The following is a 9,168-nucleotide window of genomic DNA, read 5'->3' on the forward strand; positions in this document are numbered from 1 at the left end:
ACTGAATTTGACATTTTAAAAGTTTAAATATAATGTTTTAATAATTTTTCCAAGCGTTTTTGCCCTTTTTTGGTACAACTTTGTTGTTTATATCTTTCTTCCATACAAACTTTCTCCCTCCCTTATTTGCCCCCCTTAAGCGTTGATTTTATAAAATTTTATTTTAATTTAAACTTAAACCTGTTGCATTTAATTGATGTTGAAAATTTCAGCTTTATATCTTCAGGGGTTTAGATTGTATGATGTCTGGAAGTAAGCAGAGTTTTGTTAGATATTATAATGTATGGGATATTATGAAATAAAATGTCTTTAGCTCAAACACATATAGATCCCAAACTACTGAACATTTTAACCTGAAAGTTTGAACATCGATTAATTACTAACAGCCGTATTCATAAACAGTTAGAGCATTGATCATCAGTTGCTGATAACCGGATGTCACAAAACGTGATTCATAAACACTTTTTAGCGCTAAACAGTTGATCATCTCTTTATTAAATCCTCGGAAAGTTACGGAGCCGAGGACCCTTCTTTATCTGTTTATTATCTGCTATTTTACAAGATGGCGGTCACGAAACAGCTGATTTTGGCAAGAGTGACAAGAGCAAGAGCAAATAGTACGTTTTGGTTAAAATCCCAAATGTGAATGGAAAACAACTTTAATATGTGCAATTACGTATTACATACCTGGATATAGTGCGAAAATGGCGCGAAACCTAAATATCCCGCTTTTTATAACTTGTTTATGTGATTTTGTGTATGGTGATTTTCGTTTAACCAAAATATCGAAGAAGGCAACAGAATTCTATGATCGCGTAGTCGGAAAAATGCATCATAAACGGAGCGAGTTCCTCCCTCACAGCTATTAGGCGTTTGGAGAAATAGGTAAACCGCCAGATTCACTTAAATCTATGCGGGCCAGCTTCATTGCTCGCCATACAATCGCATTTTCGAAACCAAGTTTGGCTTGGCAAGTAATATAAGAGCGTTCCATGTTCCTAATTAAAAATATTTGGAGGAGTCGCCATCGTCGGACACGGCGAGGACTTACTTATATTTGTGCGTAAACCCTTTAGTTATTCGTTATTACCACTTGCCAGAAACGTTGTTTTTAATTTAAGATCAGGGTGTTCGCATTTCGCAAACTTAAATTTAATTGCATTTCTTGCGCACATTATACCTACCTATATAATATTATAGACCCTGTAAGAGTACATCAATCTCGTTCATAGTTTGCAATTGAATAACTAACCATTATACCTAATGAGATTATAATATTTACCATAAGTTAACTTGTTTTATAGACATATTTAACCGACTGTGTTTAATAAAAAATATCACAGGTAAGTAGGCACTACTTAAAAGTATCAACTTATTTACAGGTAAAAGAAGTGTGCACTCTTGTCAGTCTGGTAAAGTGATGAAAAATCTGAAAAAGTCACGGGTATATGCAGTCATTGCATAGGCAGTTTGCTCAATATTGGCTTTGAGCATAACAATTTGGCCTCCAGGTAAAAATATTGCAAGCTGAACTTTATAGAATGAAAGTTTCAACTAATTATTCAGTATGGTCATCCAGGTTGGATTCTATACCTACCTGTTCTTGACGCTAAGGTTTCCAGTGCTCCCAAAAATGCACTGTCGGCTATTTGTAACTCCGCTAGTTGCCTGTAGGCTGCAGTGCTTAATATCAGATGGGCAGCACTAAACTTGTCCTTGTCATTGTCTGGTATTCAAAAATACCTTTTAATTTTATTCTACATAAGAACCATTAATTACCAATATTATTTTTGAACTTCTTTGAACTAGGTACATAGCATGAACTTACCTATGAATATCTACTTTACTTTATATAAATTGTACACTTTCATCAGAACAATATTGCAAACACATGAATATCATAAATATGTGCAAAATAGGGTCCTACTTTCCTTTTTAGAACTCTCAAAATGATTTGCTATTATGGTATTTATATGAAAATTTTTTTTCTAATAATAATCTGGTGCTTTATTTTATACATGGTGTGACATAATTTATTTTAAGTACAGGAAACATCCCTATTAGACTGCTAGATACATTTAAGATTTTATTGCATTGTAATTAGAAAAATGGAATTTTGAGTATTTCAATATGGGTACAGTCGCCTGCAATAATATGTTACTCTTCGAAGGCTGCAAAAATGTGCAATGCTCTTATGGGCCTTTGTTGTGTAACATATTATTGCAGGTGACTGTACATCATTAATAAAAATTGTACAAACCTTAACAAGTCAAAAAATATATTTAATTAGTAAAATAAAACACCAATTAAATTAGAACAATTTTATTACTTCAACCTAAATCAAGCTAGGTTTTCATTTTGATGTTTTTTTTCTTTTAGGTTTCTTGCTGATTTCCTGCTGGGACTTGCAGTGTACGGAGTCAGTTACACTTCTCTGACCAATATTCACAGCTGTTCACAGGCCACAGCTTTTCTTCCAAAGCCTGGAGTTATTCAACAATAACAGTGGCTAATGATGGTACTTTCAGGATCTGAAAAGATGCAATAATTTGAATAAAAGTATTTTTGTATTCAACAATTTTCTTTAATTTTTAGCTTATGATATAATGGATGTACTTAAGTTAGGGTCACATGATTCAATATAGTTATGGTAACTAAGTATCATTTTAAGCTATAGACAGAGATCAATATGACTTCATTTATTATTCATTACCTATTAGGTACTATAATATGATATCATTGTACATTGACCTTGCAAACTCTCTGGAATAGATGTCCAAACTGTCTGATGAGATATAGATTAGCCAACTTAATTATAACCAACTGTACGCAGAAAACATCTTATTTTTAATCAGCAGGTACACAGTATCTATACACACACCTGTACACTGGTATTTAAATACTGCCTAATTTGTGAACCATCCTTCCTCGTAGTAAGTAGGTTGGCTAGGTGATCGAGTATAATAACCATCGCATTGTTCCATGCATAAAATAAATACCATTACAAAATTATTACTAATGACACGATGACAAGAAGTAAACTCGCGACACAACGGCTTGTTACAATAAAACATCACTTGTACATATAATTATCATTTGGTTCCATTGTATGGTTAAGAAATATAATACCTATAATAGGTAGGTACCTATGCATAATTTTAAACAAATACACCAAGCTCCACAAAGCACGGATAAATTTACCAAATTTATAAGTGTTATAACCTTTAAATAATGTCAAAGCCGTCAATGCAAGTGTCAATCTTAACATGTTCAGATACTACATTTTATGTTACGTACCTATGTCTATAATATATTATAAATAGATGGTCATGCCCAAAATTTGAACTGTACCTAGAGTTATCATCAAAATCGCTGCAGACTTTTCTTTGTCTAACTCTAAACACTGCAGGTATGTAAGGTAAACAAGAAAGTATAGGACATTGTTCATACCTGATTTAGTGAGTCTGAATGGACTTCGTTTTGTTGACCCGTTGTGAATTTCTGCCGCAACCAGAATAAATTAGTGTGAACTCATGAACCATTATTCAATGGTTCTTCTTGCGGAGGCGAGTGGGGTCTGGTACGGTATCTGGCTTCGACTTCTTCTCTTCGCTAATTATGCACTTCTCGGTTAGTTTGAAAGAACCCCACTTCTTTCGACTCCATTCCACATAATATTGAAACTAAAAGCAATAAGATATAGGTATATCAACATTGCAGTGAACTCATATTATTACTTGTTGCTGTATAAGATACTTGTCTGTAAACGTAGTTACTCACCAAGTTTTATAAAATTTCCGGCCATGCAGCAATCTTTAATTATTTTTGTGGCACAGAAGCTATTTTAATAAGAGATAATTCCGAAAATTAGTCAAAATAGTAAATCAACTTCTTCATGATATTACGATTGGCCGCTAGTGCTGCTGTCAAACTTTTTTTTTAATTTAATGTTCAGCCATATTTTAGTCTATGATGCGCCAAGATGCCAACATAACGCGTCTAATCTGCTTATTAGTTAAGAAGCCCCTAATAAACGTTTATAAATCATGGTTCTTATCAACGGCTTATTAAGCCTAAACAGCGGATTAGCTAATAAGCTGATCATTCCTCATTTAAGGATTTTTTATGAATACGGCTGTAAAGGTATAAGTTAGTTATAAAAACAAATTTAAAAATATCTACCCTTAAGGGAGGAAATCGGGGGGAGAAAGTGGTTATGGAAGAAAAATAAAAACAACAAATTTGTACCAAAAAAGGGCAATAACGCATGGAAAAATTATTCAAACATTATATTTAAACTTTTAAAATGCCAAATTCAGTGTTTTAGTAAACATTTTTAATCATTGACTAACAGCCGTATTCATAAAAAATCCTTAAATGAGGAATGATCAGCTTATTAGCTAATCCACTGTTTAGGCTTAATAAGCCGTTGATAAGAACCATGATTTATAAACGTTTATTAGGGGTTTCTTAACTAATAAGCAGATTAGACCCGTTATGTTGGCATCTTGGCACATCATAGACAAAAATATGGCTGAACATTAATTAAAAAAAAAAGTTTGACAGCAGCACTAGCGGTAAATCATAAAATCCTGAACAATACGATGCACAATTTTGACCAGTTTTCTGGGTTATTATATATTAAAATAGCCTCTGCATCACAAAAACAAATAAATAATATTGCACGGCCGGAAGTTTTACGAAACTCGGTAAGCAACCACCTATATCATAGTCTGATAATCAGATATGTTACGAGTAAAGTTCATTGCAAGATTTGCAAGCAATATTGATAAAACTATGTGTTATTGCTTATAGTTTCAATATATTGTGGAATGAGGGAAAGAGGGCAGTTGCACATTTCAAGTCAAGAATTCTGCCTGCGCGCCATCGCCACCGTAATACCACGGATTCCAACACATTTTGTTCTGGTGGCGAAACACAAACGATATTGACACTATTCATATCAAATGATCGGTGAAGATAAATCAGGTGAGCAAGATTTGGTTATTCATTTCTTAACGTAAAATGTTGTAGTATTTTTATGAACATACCTCGACACCCAAAAAATTATGGCCTCTTCATTTTTAATTTGACGTACTATCGGTGTTTTTTAGAAGAGCAGAGCTAACCAAGCTAGTTAGGAGCTGTTTATAATTAGAATTAGTGAATAACATACTTAACCAACCACACGATGGAACCAATTTATCAGTGAAGTGGTGATTTATCTTAAAAACCTTTTTTGTTCGCCTAGGGCGCAGAGTTAAAGATAAGCGCTTATATATGCAACTTGACAATGACAATGTTTGCAGTGAAACATCTCAGCCAATAGCCGCATTAAAAGGCAAACTGCACAATTCATAATGAGGCAGAAATGTCCATTATTCACAGGAGTGTCGCTGTTGGTAGGTTATATAATTTTAAATCAACAAAGATATCAATATGATTTTTACATAAGGTACTTATCAATCATAACACACCTGTGTAGGTTAATTATTTGTTTAAAAGTATATTAGCGTTTCAATTCATAACTTTGTTATTATTGTATAATTTCATTTTATCAAACTACAATTACCGGTAAGAAACAGTGTCTGTAGGTACGCTAGGTAGAAGTATGTATGAACAAAACAGACATGTATGTAATTCTTTAGTTTTGCTGTGAGATAGCTATGGTATTGACAAACAACAACAGAATCTCTGCCTGGATGGAGATCCATTATTCCATATAGTTACCACAACAATATGGAAATTATTCCATATTGCCATATCCATTAGGATGTTATACTTAAGCTTAAAATAAAAGATGATATAGGTTGATTCAATGAGTATATTAATTGAAACTGTGTTCTTTTCAGGTTGTGAGTATTCCATCATCAGCTATTTGTCCGGAGCTGGCTACACAATCCGGAGGCCACACTCTTCTGGCATCTAACCGGCCTGCACACCGCCATCAAATGAAGTTGGTTGTACTGAAATAAAGAAAAAATATTAACTAGTTTAATGATTGTCAAATGTAATAAAATTGTTTTATTTAAGTGGGTTGTTTGATTTCCCTAAATTAACACATGAAATATGTTGATATGTTATAATAAAAATCTCAGTTAAAAACTCATGAACTTGTTTTATTTATCTATCACAATGTAAAAAATTAACTCTGCTCAGTGTGGACTTCAACACAGAACTCAAGTATGCTAGCATTAATACCAATTAACCGAGTACACCCTTCTTTCATAGCAAATAGCACCACACAGCATTCAGTGCAGCGGCAGCATTAACAGTGCCTAGAAATCCAACCAAAGTAGGCCAACCACAGTTTATGTTTTTTATAGTGATAATGATAATACACCTACAAATTGGAATATGATACGTCCCACAACAAAGGTACCTATATACCTGCCCATATTATTCAATTAAGTATCTTCAGTATTGCTGTGCCCTTACAGGTTGCTATGTAATATGTGCGCAATTAATACTTTTTAGTTAGAGCTTGAGAATACCGTGATCTTATAATAAATCAGCGTTTTATGGCAGGTAATGAGTATGAAACAAAAGTAGGTATACTCACTTCTTTGCGCTGTAGGAGTTCCGGGAGTAGTTTTCATTCTTTTATGATAGGTATATAGGTTGGTGAGGTGCTTTATCCGACGCCGGTGCCCCAGTCGTAGAAGTCTAGTCTTATGGTATAACAGTTCGTATCGCATAAATTGCTTACATCTTGATGAATGCGACATACAATCGTGCAAACAACTCCTAGCAAAGGCACAATATCTAGGTTTCCCGCTATTTGCGCACTATATCTAGGTATGTAATGGTTTATCTCCTTATTTACACATATTAAACCACTCATTTATTAAATTTAGACGTTTTTTAAACAAAAAGAACACCCAAATCACTAAATTACGATACAAGTCTCATCGACGTTTGCACTAATTTGTGAAATGCTGTCTTGTCAAAATCAGCTGTTTTGTGACCGCCATCTTGTATTTTAGGGATAATAAACAGATAAAGAAGGGTCCACGGCTCCATAACTTTCCGAGGATTTAATAAAGAGATGATCAACTGTTTAGCGCTAAAAAGTGTTTATGAATCACGTTTTGTGACATCCGGTTATCAGCAACTGATGATCAATGCTCTAACTGTTTATGAATACGGCTGTTAGGGCATAGTTCCATTTGTATGGAAATCGTTACCGCCATACGCTATAAATATTTTTTTACTACAAAAAAATGTATGAATGCCTACTTTAGAGTGATATTTTTCAGAATAAAGAATACATGGGCTACATCGTCCAATTTTTTATTTAGTGCATATCGTCACACTGTGATTGTACCATCCAAAATTGTCACCAAAAATTACATAACATTTTCATGTTTTATACGAAAATATTTTTTTTTGTATGGAAAGGCATAATAATTCTTTCAAAAATGAATTCCTCGTCCCTTTTTTATACGAAAATGATATACAGGGTTACTTTTTTACCGGTACAATAAATTTTACCACATCATTGGTATCGATAATAGATCACATTGCACAAATAAAAAACATTTTTTTTTATTTCACATCAATTAATTTATCCTTCACCAATTTAGTAACTTCTGGTTGCACTAAGCCGCTCTCGCTAAATCACGCGCGATGACGTAAACAAACAGTTGCCAGTTCGTGCGTTTGCTAATTGATGCGTAAGGCATCCACATTTTCTAGTACTTTAACGGATAAGTTCGGGCATTGGTATTTTTGTTTTTTTGTTCCCAAATAGTAGTAACAAAGAATGCTGGTATTTTTTATTTTTGGCAACAATTACGTATGTTGATTTATTGTACTGGTAAAAAAGTAACCCTGTATAACTTGACCTAGTTGCTAAGACTAGGAAGGAATATAGCATAGATTGGACCTGGGGAGCCGATCCTTTCACCCCCCCTTTTTGGGGGGTCTGCATGGTACGATCTCCTGTCTACCGGGTCAGATCAACTTTGTTTGACCTAAGGAACAATCGTGCCAAGCGGCATCGCCTGAGACTAAAGTGCATGCTAAATGACCTTACTGACCCTACTATTAAGAACTTATTTTGCTATGAGCCTTATTTTACGAGTCATTTGCGAAATCCTAAAAATAGGGACCTGGAAATTGATTATAATTAACTTACCCCCTTTAATATCTCTTTAAATATTGATCGTAGCGAAAAAGTGTACAGAACCTTTTTTGTGGACAATTTTATGTTTAATATTTATGTAGAATATTGTTTTGCAACGGGCCACCGTTTACGAGTTATTTACGAAAAACTAAAAAAAAGTGACCTGTGAACTGATTGTAATTAACTTTCTTCCTTTAATATCGCTTGAAATATTGATCCTAGAGAAAAGTGTTCTAGATGTTTTTTGGAGGAAATTTTATGTAGATAATTTATTCTTAAAAACCTATTTCGCTATGGGACACCGTTTACGAGTTATTTACAAAAAACTAAAAAGGGACTTTAAAATTGATTATAATTAACTTACCCGCTGCTTTGTCTTTTTAAATATTGATCCTAGCGAAAAGTGTCCTGCATGTTTCTTGTAGGAAATTTTACGTTTATTATTTATTTATGTATAAGATTTTTTTTGCTATGAGTCATACTTTTCAAATTATTAACGAAAAGATAAAAACAAGGAACCTTAGAATTTATTATAATTAATTTTCCCTCTTTATTATCTTTTTAAATATTGATCCCTGCAAAAAGTGTACTGAATCTTTTTCGTTCAAAATTTTGTGTAGATTATTAACGTCTTACAGCATTTTTTGATAGTGGCCACCGTTTATGAGTTATTTACGAAAACCTAAAAAACGGGACCTTAGAAGTGATTATAATTAAATTTCCCGCGTTAAAATCTCTTTTAATATTGATCCTAGCGAAAAATTCTACTGATTCTTTCTTGTAGGCAATTTTATGCAAAATACTTATGTAATAGAACATTTTTTGCTATGTGCCACCGTTTAAGAGTTATTTACGAAAAACGAAAAAAACGGACCTTTAATGTCAAATATCTCACTTCCGGTCAAGATTTCGATCGAGCAACCGGCAAATTCGAATTCAGCGGGGTTTAATTAGGTTAAAAAACCCGGTTGCCAAAAAGTAATATGCTTTGCCAGTCGAAATCGATTTTATGAAAAATATGACCAGTCTAATTACTATAT

General features: G+C 33.4%; 4 long non-coding RNA genes across 5 annotated transcripts; 2 read left to right on the forward strand and 2 right to left on the reverse strand.

Moving 5' to 3' along the window:
• The first annotated feature begins 390 nt into the window (after positions 1-390).
• On the forward strand, positions 391-2,578 carry LOC134668786 (uncharacterized). Its single transcript, XR_010098823.1, has 3 exons — positions 391-885; positions 1,383-1,511; positions 2,380-2,578. It is a non-coding gene; the product is annotated as an uncharacterized LOC134668786 (long non-coding RNA).
• LOC134668785 (uncharacterized) lies at positions 2,262-4,132 on the reverse strand. Its single transcript, XR_010098822.1, has 3 exons — positions 3,781-4,132; positions 3,451-3,683; positions 2,262-2,531 (listed from the first exon to the last, which is right to left on the reverse strand). It is a non-coding gene; the product is annotated as an uncharacterized LOC134668785 (long non-coding RNA).
• A 199-nt stretch (positions 4,133-4,331) lies between these two features.
• LOC134668499 (uncharacterized) lies at positions 4,332-6,109 on the forward strand. 2 transcript variants are annotated; one of them, XR_010098787.1, is made up of 3 exons: positions 4,332-4,709; positions 4,816-5,402; positions 5,853-6,109. It is a non-coding gene; the product is annotated as an uncharacterized LOC134668499 (long non-coding RNA). The 2 variants fall into 2 exon arrangements; XR_010098786.1 differs by having other exon boundaries at positions 4,332-4,989.
• On the reverse strand, positions 5,811-7,159 carry LOC134668498 (uncharacterized). Its single transcript, XR_010098785.1, has 2 exons — positions 6,563-7,159; positions 5,811-5,966 (listed from the first exon to the last, which is right to left on the reverse strand). It is a non-coding gene; the product is annotated as an uncharacterized LOC134668498 (long non-coding RNA).
• Positions 7,160-9,168: the final 2,009 nt, after the last annotated feature.

Source organism: Cydia fagiglandana, chromosome 11 (genome assembly GCF_963556715.1).
Source record: "Cydia fagiglandana chromosome 11, ilCydFagi1.1, whole genome shotgun sequence".
In the NCBI taxonomy this organism is placed as follows: Eukaryota; Metazoa; Arthropoda; class Insecta; order Lepidoptera; family Tortricidae; genus Cydia; species Cydia fagiglandana.